The sequence below is a fragment of the Centrocercus urophasianus genome, unplaced genomic scaffold, assembly GCF_019232065.1.
Source record: "Centrocercus urophasianus isolate 14NV4802_14NV808 unplaced genomic scaffold, USGS_Curo_1.0 seq_371, whole genome shotgun sequence".
Taxonomy (NCBI): Eukaryota; Metazoa; Chordata; class Aves; order Galliformes; family Phasianidae; genus Centrocercus; species Centrocercus urophasianus.
The window spans coordinates 30,780-43,422 of NW_024884946.1; positions in this window are offsets into that span (position 1 = coordinate 30,780).

Below are 12,643 nucleotides of genomic sequence, written 5' to 3' on the forward strand. Positions count from 1 at the left end.
TCAGGCTGAAATATTTGATTCATGCTCAATGTGATGTTCTCTTGTGTTCATGGAAGAATCTGGATTATTGAAATCCAGATTTTTGTGTGTCTTTTGAAATCGAAATTTTCAGATCCTGATGATAATCTCATCTACACTTGAAGAATACACTATATTCTGACCAGAGTGACAAATATAATGGTTATGTAGATTTGAGGGAAGTGTGGGGGGAATATTTTATGATGTAAACATTTTCATAACAGCAAGAGACCATTATTGTGAGAAAAAAAAATGAAAAAAATTTGCATATGACTCTGTCTTCTAAATATAACCATGAGTTCAAAAACATCTTTGCACTTCAACAGTAACTGTCAAGTAATATCAGAACAGAAAGAAAAGTGGCACAGCTGGCATGGGAACTGTTAATGCACTACTTAAAAAAAGATCGCTCTTGTCTGAAAAACTCTCAGTATTGTGAGGGTATAGGACTATCTGGTATAGACATTTAATCCTAAAACTGAAAAGCCTGACCATCTTACTAGGAGAACAACTGTGCTATCAACAGATCAGATGAAAAACTGGCAGAAGAACCAAGATGAAAAGATTTTCTTTTCAAAGAAGAAATGTTTTCAGCAGAAACAACTTAAATTCTGCGCCACACATATTCTAAATCAGGCTTCCATTCAAGAGGAAGATTAAAAAAAAAACAACATTAATTAATTCTCACATATAGACAGGAAAATAAATGTGTATGATTTTAATTTCACCTCAGAAATATGAAACTAGCCGAAGTGACAACAGTACTAATGAAGTAACTTTCAAAAGATCCTGTTCTATGTTAACTTGTACTACTCTGACCCTATGAAAAAGAGAACTTTTATTTACTTGTCAGTGCTATTATCTAATCACTCATGCTCCTTTATTTCCACTACTGATCAGTAAACTTTTTACCTAGGCTTATTTCATGTTTGTAATGTGTTTAAAATCAAAATGTAAGAAAATTATCTTTATTGCTCTAGATTCCTGACAAAATATTATTTCATGCTGGACTGTAGCACCTGAATTCATCAGTAGAATTTTATATTGAATTTATATAAGAATTTTTTATTTATGAAAAGTAGATAAAAGTAACAGGAAATTCTGAAGATTCTTTAACATGCTGAATTTTCATGTGGAGTTTTGATGAACGTAAGTTTGTCTGAAGATTTTTCTTATGATCCTTACATTACTGACTACTGTTCACCTCAGAAGTACATCATTGGTGGGCTTTCATAAAAGCAACAACAACAACAACAAAAAAAACAACAAAAAAACCCAGAAGACTTTTCCTTGTTTAACATACCAGTTGATATGTACGTGCAACTAGGAACTGCAGTCCTTGATTTTTCTTTTTTTTTTCTTTTTATCTTCCAGCTGCAGTTCACCATCTGGCCATTTTTGTCCTCCATTTGCAAATGTTCTTACTGCTGTTGAAAAAATATTAGATTCTGAATTCATGCACTGATCCATGAAACACAGTTAACTTTCTCAACCTGTATGGGTTGACATTTGTTTCCTGTCTTCTAACTACAATCTAAACAAGATCTTTTTATCTGAGCAATTAATTTTATTTTACCTTATTTTTAATCTAAGAAGGCTGTCCAAATTATTTTCAAGTGGTTCAAATGCATTCTATATTGATCTTTTACATTTAGTGTTCAATAAACTGGATAAAGTAATACTTCAGAATCACTTTGATTTTACTAGTCATATCCATTATGTTCCTGTTAAATTAATCAAAATGAAGTTTTACATTATTTTAACAGAGTGAGGTAAGAAAATAAACGGTCACATTTTTACTGGTTTGCAACATTTATTTTCTAAGTTTTATATACAAACATACCTTCATCTAGACTTGTAGATTCTGTGGATTCTAGCTTTCTAGAGTTACTCTCTTCTTATTAAATATGTTGTGTGGCTGGCTGACATTTTTCTACTGAAATTTTGTTCTCTTTTCTACCCCTTTGTATTCACATGTTGTGATTTAAACTGGCAGACAGCTAAGAACCAGACCACACAAACCTTCTCTCACTCTCACTTCCCCACAGTGGGAAAGAGAGAACTGGAATAAAGTAAACCTCATCTGCTTAGATAAGGGTTAATTGGACAGAAAACAAAGGGAAAATATTCGGTGCTGAAGTTATTCTGCCTCCATTGCTGTAACCACTCCCATAGGGCATTTGCCTCCATGCATGAGTCAGTAGAGACTGGCCACTTCTCTAGCTCAGCATTATACATAAAATCAGTTGGATGGCCTTCAGTTCTGCAAACTGCCTTAATTTTCCCCCTCCTTCAGCAGTTTTTGCACCTTGCTATATAGGACTCCATACAGTAGCCTTCTACTCCCATTGCTTTTCCACAGTACAGCAGGATCCATCAGTGAACAAGGCATATTGCTTCTCATTTTCTATTAGTTACTATACAGTGGGGTCTCTTCAGCAAGTATCATTTCTTTCTCTACTGATATGGACTTCCTGCCCTCTGGCCAACCAATGATCACTTCCAAGATTCCTGGATGACTGGGATTTCCTATTCAAGTTTGTCGTGTGATCAGTGTGGCCCGTTTACTCCACATAACATTGGGTATATGATGTGTGGAGTGACTGTGGATATAATAGGACAACAGAGATTCTGTTCACTGGAGATTAGCAACTGAAGCTCCAATCTACAAGGGCAGGAAAGAGGAACCAGGGAATAAAAAGCCTGTCAGTCTGACTTCCATGCCAGGAAAGGTGTAGGAGTAAATCACCTTTAGTGTCACCCCATGTACAAGACAACAGGATGATCAGACCTTCTCAGCATAAGTTTATGAAAGTTTCAGCCTAATTAACTCAGTTTTCTTTTGTGACCAAGTGAATCACTCAGGAATCACTTGAAGGAAGTGTGTAGATGTTTACTTGAACTTCAGCAAAGCATTTTATATTCTTTCTCACAGACATCTCTTGGAGAAATTGCCTTTTCCTGTCTTGTAAAGTGTAAAATTCACTGGATGAGAACTGCCTAGACAGCTCAACCCAGAGAAACACAGAGAATGGATTGAGTGATTGGATTGAGTGAGAATGGATTCTCACTATGAGAGAATATATTTTATTTCTCAAGCGTGTGTGGAGAAGAGCAACAGAGCTGGTGAAGGGATAAGAAAACAAGACTTCTGAAGAGTGGCTGAGTGAATTTAAGCTCCTTAGTCTGGAAAAGAAAAGGTTGAAGGGAGAAAACCTTATCAGTATCTTTTACAACCTGAAAGGAAGTTACAGTGAGATGGATGTCGATTTCTTAGATGAGAAGTGGGAAGACATGGAGAGAGAATCTGTAGTTGTACTAGAGGAAATGTATGTTGAATTTCAGGAAGAACTTCCTCACAGTGAATACAGCTGTAAATTTTGGAAGAGGTTACTGTGAAGACATGTCTCGAAAGGGCATGGCTTAGTACCTGGAGTCTGTGGATCAGGTTGACTGTTGGAACTGATGATGTCAAAAGTTTTTTCCAACCTAAATGATTCCATGAAACTGTAACAATATTAAAAACGCGAAGTAATTATTAAGCTATACTCTATCCCTATTTATGCATTCCGTTCCAGCCAAGTAACAGATGTTCTGAAAAAAAAGCAAGGAAAGGGTACTGAAAATGCATACAATGGCATCAGGGCATCAGGGAGCAGCAAGTGCTGGCAACTGCTTTAATGTGAGGAGTCAGGCAACATGAGTATCCCAGGGCTGGCCATGACACACTCAAGCCCTCCCTCACTCTCATCCGTGGATTTGTCTTCCCATATATCCTGAGGAGAGTGGTGGCCAGTAAGTGTCCATGAGCAGCTCTCAACATGGAAGTTGTGAGCCAGGGCTAGGGTCCAACTGTAGGGAATAGGAAGAGACAGAATCTGATAATGACTACACTGTGAGTCCAAGAGAACCTGTCCAGGAGATAGGTTACCCAGAATGCTGTGCTGAGTGCCAGAAATGGGACTGGAACATGATACTTGAACACATGATATCACTGTAGTTGGATGCCAAAGGCCGAGCTGAAATGGGGTTCCTTGGATCCTTGTAAAGAGGTTCTACCTATCCCTGTAAAGAGGGTGAGGTTTCAAAGGCCACTAAGGCCTGTTGAAATCCTCATGACCCTGACACCAAAAACATGAGTAGATATCTGACCAAGACTCATATTCATATAATCTTAAGTAAACTTCACACTTAGATGTGAAAGCAACTTGAAATTTTGTGAGCATTTGATAAGAGCCACAGAGATAAGAAGAACATTGGCAATGAGTAAAATTCAAAGAACATGGTATGAGGATGTGATACCATCCTCATGATAGAAAGAAGAAATGAAATGATCAGTAGAATGGATGAATGTCTCAGATATTTAAACAAGCTTCATATATTTAAAGTAATTTTCCAGTACTTGAGGATACTTCCTTTTTCTTTTACATTTTCACTGAAGTTCAACAGTATCTCAGATCTTGTTGAAATTATGGAGGCATTTATTTCAGTCAGAGGAATCTGAAAGACGGATAATGAATAGCTAACCTTTAGAAAGGTTATACAGCCATTTAGGAGCTATTTATGCTGCTTGGCTGTAATATGCTTCACCAGCCTTGTCATGACACACATCGTATCCTTCCATTAAATTCTTCAGGCTTTCCTGATCTGATAGGTAGTAATAGTTATTTGCTTCCAGTCAAAGGATGGAGATCCTACTAATGTCACTAAGTGAGTAACTGAGCAAGAAAGGAGAAAGGTAAACAAAATCAGAGCAGTGAAAGTCAGCTTATATTAAAACCCAAACAGGAATAGACCAAGCAGGAGCAAGAAGGGTAATTCCACTCCCAGGTATCTGGGACTACCTGGAGACCTGAACAAGCTGAGACTGGGCTGGTACACTGGCCTACAGGTAGGGATCGGGATCAGGCATGGTAAGGGGAAACAGGATCAGATACAGCCCCAGAGAGCCTAGATAAAGCCAAAATGATAAATCTGGGCTGAGATCAAGTTGTCACATCAGTCCACAAGTGAGGGTCAATGGGATGCATGACTAATAACTGTTGTGGCTGAGCCAGAGACTCCCAAATGCAGACAGAAAATGAAGATCTTGTGTTGAGCAGAAATGTGAGTACTGGTCCCATGCATAGGGCATGCAGATGAAGGCTCAGGTGAGGCTGATCAGGGGCATTTATTGGTGCCTAAATATCTCATTTATCTCCAACATAAATCTTAAAATAAAATAATTTCTCAGATTGCATTCTATACACAAAGGAAGATACAGTTAGGTTTTCAAAGAATATTTTTTTGTATGACTGCTTTACACCAAACTACAGAAACAGAATTGACATATAATGAAAACAAATGGTATTACTGCCTGCTAATACTGGCTCTAACTGTTGAAACAAGAGGAAAAAGACCAACCCTTTAGCCCTAAGGAAATTGCTTCCATCAATTGTATAAACTGGGTTGTACACACATTTCAAAGATTATCCTTCACAGAACTGGCTGGCTGTGCTCCTACTTATCCAGATTATTCTCCATATAATGATTATTTCTGAACTTTCCCTGGTTCACTTTGCTATCTTGCCCATATAATGCTTAAGAAGAGCTGATAGCTCTCTGAGCTAATAGCACTCTCTAGGAAATTAAGGCCCCCAGCAAAAGAAGAACAGGACATGGAGCTGTTGAAGCAGGTCCAGAGGAGGGCCACAAAGATGGTCAGAGGGCTGGACCTCATAGGAACTTCCACTACCTGAAAAGGGACTACAGAAATGTTGGAGAAGGAATTTTTATGAAAGCAGGTAGCAACAGGACAAGCATAAAAAGGGAAGATGGCTTTACACTGGAAGAGAATAGATTCAGACTAAATATTAGGAAGAATTTCCTTGGTGCGAGTGTGGTGAGATGATGGAACAGGTTTTCCAGAGAGGCTGTGCATGTCTTCTCCCTGGAAGCATTCAGTGCCTAGCTGGATGGAGCTTTGAGCAATCTGGTCTAGAGGGAGGCATCCTTGTCTATAGCAGAGGGGTTGGAACTAGATGATCTTAAAGGTCCCTCCCAGCCTGGACCATTCTATAATTCCACGATTCTGTGAATGTGCATCAATATTAAAAGGAAGGGTTGGAGACCAAAAAATGAAGAACGGTGAATCTTTGGTTGAAAATGGTACCAAATTTCAACAAAAATAAGTAAGTTCTCTTGTCTTTGTTCAAATTTCACTACTGAATGATGACATTCACTCCCGTGTTTTGTGTCTTCATGACAGCTTACTGGAATTTTTGAGAAATTTTCTTAAACATTTGAATGACCATACATTCTTTTAAATAAGTTATATAATTAAACTGTTTCTAGTGTTTTATCTGCAAGGATACACTTGCTTAATATTATGAAAGTCAAAAAGATGTGAGTACAGTGAGATGGTGTGTGGTACATTTCAGCAGTGATAATAGAGATAGTGCATTGCTTCTGCTGGTACAGATTTTTCCAAGTGTGGTATGCAGACTCTTTTGTTCTTTGCTAATGAAAATGCATAGCTAATGGTGGTGTTGTGTTGAACAATGATGTTTTGAAGTAGGGAATTTGCTCTATCAAATGATGTTATACATTGTACACGTCATTGTTATACTTTGTATACGTTGTAGTTTCCATGGAAATAAACAGAAGACATTGCTTTTGGAGTGACTTACATATTAGAAAACAATGCAAGAAACAACAGAAAAAATATAAGTCTGCATCCTTATGGTTAACACAACCTTAGAGATGCATAGGAACTGTACTGATCATTTTTACCTAGACTCCAACTCTGGCTTCAGTGAAGTCATTTTGCTTGCCTAGATTTTCCTGTTCTTTAAAGGGTCAGCCTATTTATCACTGGATGAAGTACTGGAATTAATACTTAGGATTCAGCTTGTAGAATACGGTATTGAAATAACTTCATGATCTCATTAGAACTGATATAAATTTTGTTAATTTTTAAATTAAAGTTGAGTTGGGACAGTGATAGAAGATATACTCTTCACATAGAAACAATTTGAAACATGGTAATAGATGCTCTAAATCCATCCCTTAGCTCAATAAATCAGCTGAATAAAAACAAAGATAAGAAAGTTAGTACAAAATGATCCCATAAATTATTTGTGAACAAGCTTACAGGAAGTGGTGGAGACAAGCTAAATATAAAGAAAAGAATATAGAAGAAAAAGAAAATATGAGCAATTTACAAAGGTAAAAAAAAAAATATAAAAAGAAAATCAGGAAAAAATCTCTCCCTTTGAAAAAGATTTTATTCCCTAATAAATTCCAACAATAAATTCCTAAATAATTTCAGACAAGACATTCTTAATGTGTTAATGCTGCTGAAAGAATTTCTGACACCAGATGAGGTCAAGAATGAGATTACACGTTGATCTGGTTTGTGAACTACCATTCCATACACAGAATTTTCAAAATATAAATACATCAAAACCAAAATCATGTTTATAATATGAACTTGTTTGATCTCTTTCTTTTATATTTTAAATTCCGTGGAACTGAATACAGTTCTGGAGCTGTCACCACCTCTTTTTAGCAAGGTACTATATTTTTTGGCTCCTATGTATCTGGTTGCTCTTCTTTTCAACTGCATATTAGCATTCAATGTATAGAAAAATGAGGTCAAGTATGAAAGTAATGTTAAAAAAAAATTACTGAGAGAATGTAAAGAATGAGTGCACAGTATGTCATTTACTCTGTGGTAATGTATATGTAATTGTTATAATTCTTGGCAGGAAAGTAACAAAGAAAAGGTCATCCTTGGGAAATGATCATGACAACAAGCCTCTTTGAGTTCAAAAAGCATTGGACAGTGCTCTCAGAAATATGGTTTGAGTTTTTGGTGGTCCTGTGTGGAGCCAGCAGTTGGATTTTATGATTCTTATGGGTCCCTTCCAACTCAAGATATCTATGTTTCTCTGCATTTAATTTGCAAATACACTGATCACATACACATAAACAACCACAATTCCATGATAGTTTATGGTTGAGTTCTGATTGTATGCAAAAATACATTACATGTAATGCATTATATAGTCTCTGTTTAGTGACTTTCAGGCCTTGATTCAAGAGTGCATTCATACCATTATCAAGACCAAAACAGCAGTCATGGAAGTTGAAGTAAAATAATGTATTTTGAAGATCTAATTAAGTTGAAATAATTCTGACTTAGTAATTAATGCTTACATATAAACTGCTTAAAAAGTAGGATAGTATTTCCTTAATTTGAAAGAGAACCAGATTCTCACAATAAAAAAAAAAAAAAAAAAAAAAAGAATGAAAAAAAGATAATGCAGAATGCATGATAACACAGTATTATTTTAGAAAAGAAACATTCATAAAGGACAAGGAAATAAATACTATAAGAACTGACACTATAAAAAAACCCTATGAATTACTATAAGAAAACTGAAAACAGAAGAAACAGCAACATTTTGTGTGTGTCTAATACACATGTTATTCCATGCATATACATACAGATACATAATGTATATTATATAATAAGTATGATATATATATATACTATTAAAATGTGAATACCTCAATCCATTAGTTTATATTCACGTGTTCTATATTTTTTCTGTATCTTCAAGATACAAAGCTTTTATAAAATTTCCAAGTAAAGGAAAGATTCATTCTAGGATATAGGACTAAATGTGCTCATGCTGCTTAGAACCATACACAGAAACAGCAAGGATTTCTCCCTTTTCTGATTCAACTACAGAAAAAAGATAATAAGAATATGTGTATCTCCTTAAAATATACCTATTGCCTGCTGGTTTTTAAATCTGTTGTACAGAAGATGTAGGAGTCTTGCCTCTTTATTAGAGGGGCCTATTTCTGTTACAGCATCTGTTTTACAAAACTCGATGTTGCCTTAGAAGTCGTTAAAGCAATTTTTAAGTAAATCTGATATTTGACAAAGACTTGCACTGTGTCCCTCCTGCAAGACTGAAATGACATGCTGAATTATTTGGAGTGAGTTAAAGCTCTGGACACAACATTTTCCATAATATGGAGCACAGGCAGCATTTTCTTAGATATCCATGTAAATATGATTGAAACTTTTGCAGGGCTGGTAGTTTCTGAATATTTAGGCAATTCTTTTCTGATATTTTCACATGGACATGAGGGGATCTCAGACTCAAATAATCACTGCTGTTGATTTAGCTAAAATATTAATTACAGAAAGAATTCCTGAGGAAGTTACACATTACAAGCCTCTAAAGTTCAGAAGGAATTCCCTCATTGCCCCCCAACAATGAACTGGTTCCTCACTGTCCATTACCACAACTGGAAAACTTACTTAAAAATTCAAATACCACAATCAGCTAAATTATAAGAGCAAGAAAAACTGGAAAGAATTTTGAAACTTCAGTGGGATTTCATACTGCTTACATGCAAATATACTTCTTATTTTGTGGCAAAGTCCTAAACAGACTAAAATTATCTATTAGATTTATATCTTGCAAAACAATATGACTTCTAATATTCCAATGGCAATTCTTTTTACAGTAGTAATTTGGGTATTTTCATATTGTGTATGTATAAGGGCTTCTGTTCTTATTACAAGGCTAATGCCACTAGAAATTATACAGATACATGTGTCAGTGAATAACTTACCTTGTGCTAGAAGAATTTTTCTAAAGATTTGCTAGAGTACTTTAAAAAATAACATATAATGAACCTATGCAATGTCAACAGAGTAGGTTGCATACAAAAAATCAAGGGAAAATAATCAAATTTTCTAGTGAAAATTTTGTGTTCACTCACTTAAACTAATACTGCAATTTCAGAGATGAAACTGTATTTTTTTTTTTTTTTAAGAGCTAACTGTGAACTACTAATAAAAATGTATTTTTCTTTTTAATCATTTGTGTACACTATTATCAGCTCCTTTTCCACTTCTTGTTGACCTCTTCATAAGTTTATTAATAGGTTTTTTTTTCTATATTAAATTGCTATCCATTTGTTTGATAAAAAATTCTAAAAGAGAGTAATGTCAAAATTAGTATATTTTCAGAAATACGAGAGCTTGACACTCATAACTAATAAATCTTCTATGTCTGCTTTGCTTAATAACTCTAGGGGCCCTTTCTCTGGTTTGTGACACATAGCAAGCATCATCTCTGCTATCAGATGTGAAATGAAGGATTCTCTTGCATTCCTGTCCTCTTGTCACTAGTTTAAAGAGAATCTGAATTACAGTACCATCACTATGTATTACATATCCATCACTTTCAGATCACAGAAGTATATCTGTTCTCAATGATAGTAATGTGATTTTCTTAAAGGGGAGACGTCTTTGCTTTTTTTGTCAAACTCAAGTCATGAAATGCCAGCAGGTAATGCCACTCAGTAGTTCCTTGCTAGTTCATACTCTCTCTGTTATATTTCATTTATTGGTTTATCCGGAACCACTGCAGCTATTTCTCTCTCCCTCTTCCTCTCTCTCTCTCTCTCTCAAAAAAAAAAATAATAAAAAACAAACAAACAAAAAAAAATAAAGTCTGTTATAGATTGTCCTAGCCCACGGAAGTGTGGACATAAGGCAAACAGTGCTGCATAGCCTTAGAGACATTTGCCAGTGTAGACAGAGGTTAATGGATTTTAGCCCTTTCTTCTTAGGGAATAAGATCTGATTCATTAGCATCAATATTCTAGTGTATAGAAACTTACCAGAAAGCATGGAAAATATTTCTTATATGTTGAAAATAGAGATTGAGAAGAAAACTTCCTCTGCTGAACGTTTGTCAGGTGTTTCAGAAATAGTTTTCTATTATTATATACAAGCATCATTTGTATGAAAACTATTATCAGTGGTTTTATTGCTGAAAATATTTTCTCTGCAGGAAAGAAGGAGCAATATCACTTTGAAAGAGGACATAAACAGAGGTTTTGTTACAGGAATAAGGTAGCCATGTAGAGTGATCATGGATGAAGAATAGAGGAGAATAAAAAGTATTGAAAAGTGGATTGTAGAAGTGTATCTGGGATCAATGGAGAAGAAAGTGGGCAGAACCACTGTGATATGAAAATAATTTGCACCTTTTTGGGACTTCCAGGAAGAGTCCTCCCTAAATACTTGAGAAGGAAATAAATCAATAAATAAACAAACAAAGAACTTGAAACTCAAGGAGTTACAAAAGTAGCGGACACAATATTTCTCCTTTGTCTAAAACCATTTCTGCTTCCCTTCAGTTGCAATCCAGAACTGATTTGTTTCTAAAGCTTGAATTGGATAAAGCTTGAATCTTAAATGCAAGCTGACAGTGTCACTATAGAGTACAATAATACATTTTAATTTTGATACATACATGTCTGCAGGCATCCAGTGGTAGTAAGAGATAAGTGAAAATACAAGAAATGTATTCAGTTAATATTTCTTTTTACATCAGTTTTTTATGCCTTTGAGATAAAATTTAAATTGATATAGTAGAAGATAGAAGTATTGTAAGGTTTAATTGGATTACACTCAGTATTTTTAATAAGAAAATAAACTCTTCCTGTATCACTACATGTGCTTGTTTTTTCTTTCAGTCCCCCTTCTCCCCCCCAAACGTTTTATAAGTGTAACCATTGCACTAAAAAAGACATAGACATCTAGACATTACTTTGCCAAAATCTATGAAGTTCCTAATATATATAGGTATTTTGGTTATAGTTGTCACTTCAAAACACATGCAATGGAAAATTTCAAAATGAAGAAATGCTATTTATCAAGATAAATAATGCTTAGCAGCAGTATCCTAATGGAAAATAACAACATTATGATGACATTCCTGTCTTCTCAAATGGAAACCACAAGCACTGATTTAGAAACCCCATTCACCATAGAACAATTGCTAATAAAATATATGCTAAAATATTGCTAATAAAATTTATGTGTCACAGCAGATGTTTTTGGTAACTAGCACAGCTTCTGATTAATCTGGTTCTTCAGAGCAGTGTTCAATCTCAGTTATAAACATCTTTCAAATAAAACCATTCCTTTTTGAATTTTGATTGTAATAACATCGCCACTGTCAACATACTTTGTACTTGCATAGCTGGTACTTTCATTTCTGGGAAGTCTTATTGGTGCCTGAGAAAACAGAATTCCAGATTTCTTTGAGAAGTAAGATGAAGTAATGAGCTTCTCTAAAATAAATTGTGATTGTGGTTTGTCAAAGTGGCACAGTGCTCAAAAATGATGTTCTACCAGGCATGTGTTTACCATTCCTTCGATCAGTCCTCACAGAAGTTGACTTTAGTTTTTTCTTTGCTTTCCACATATGAGATCACTTCTTGCAGTTCCTAGCAGGTACAAAATTAATCTTAAATAGGTAAGAATGTCGCGAGTTTGCATTTTATTCATATTTAATGCAAGTATCTAATTATTAAATATTCTGTGAACAAAATCAATGTCTCAATTCTATTTTTTTCACCACTGATCAGTACCTGAGTCTATAACAGTGAGTTCATGTAAAAATAATAGTACATACTAAATGTGATAAATGCTGCTCCACTTTTTCCTTTTTAATTTTCTCCTCTCCTCTCCTCTCCTCTCCTCTCCTCTCCTCTCCTCTCCTCTCCTCTCCTCTCCTCTCCTCTCCTCTCCTCTCCTCTCCTA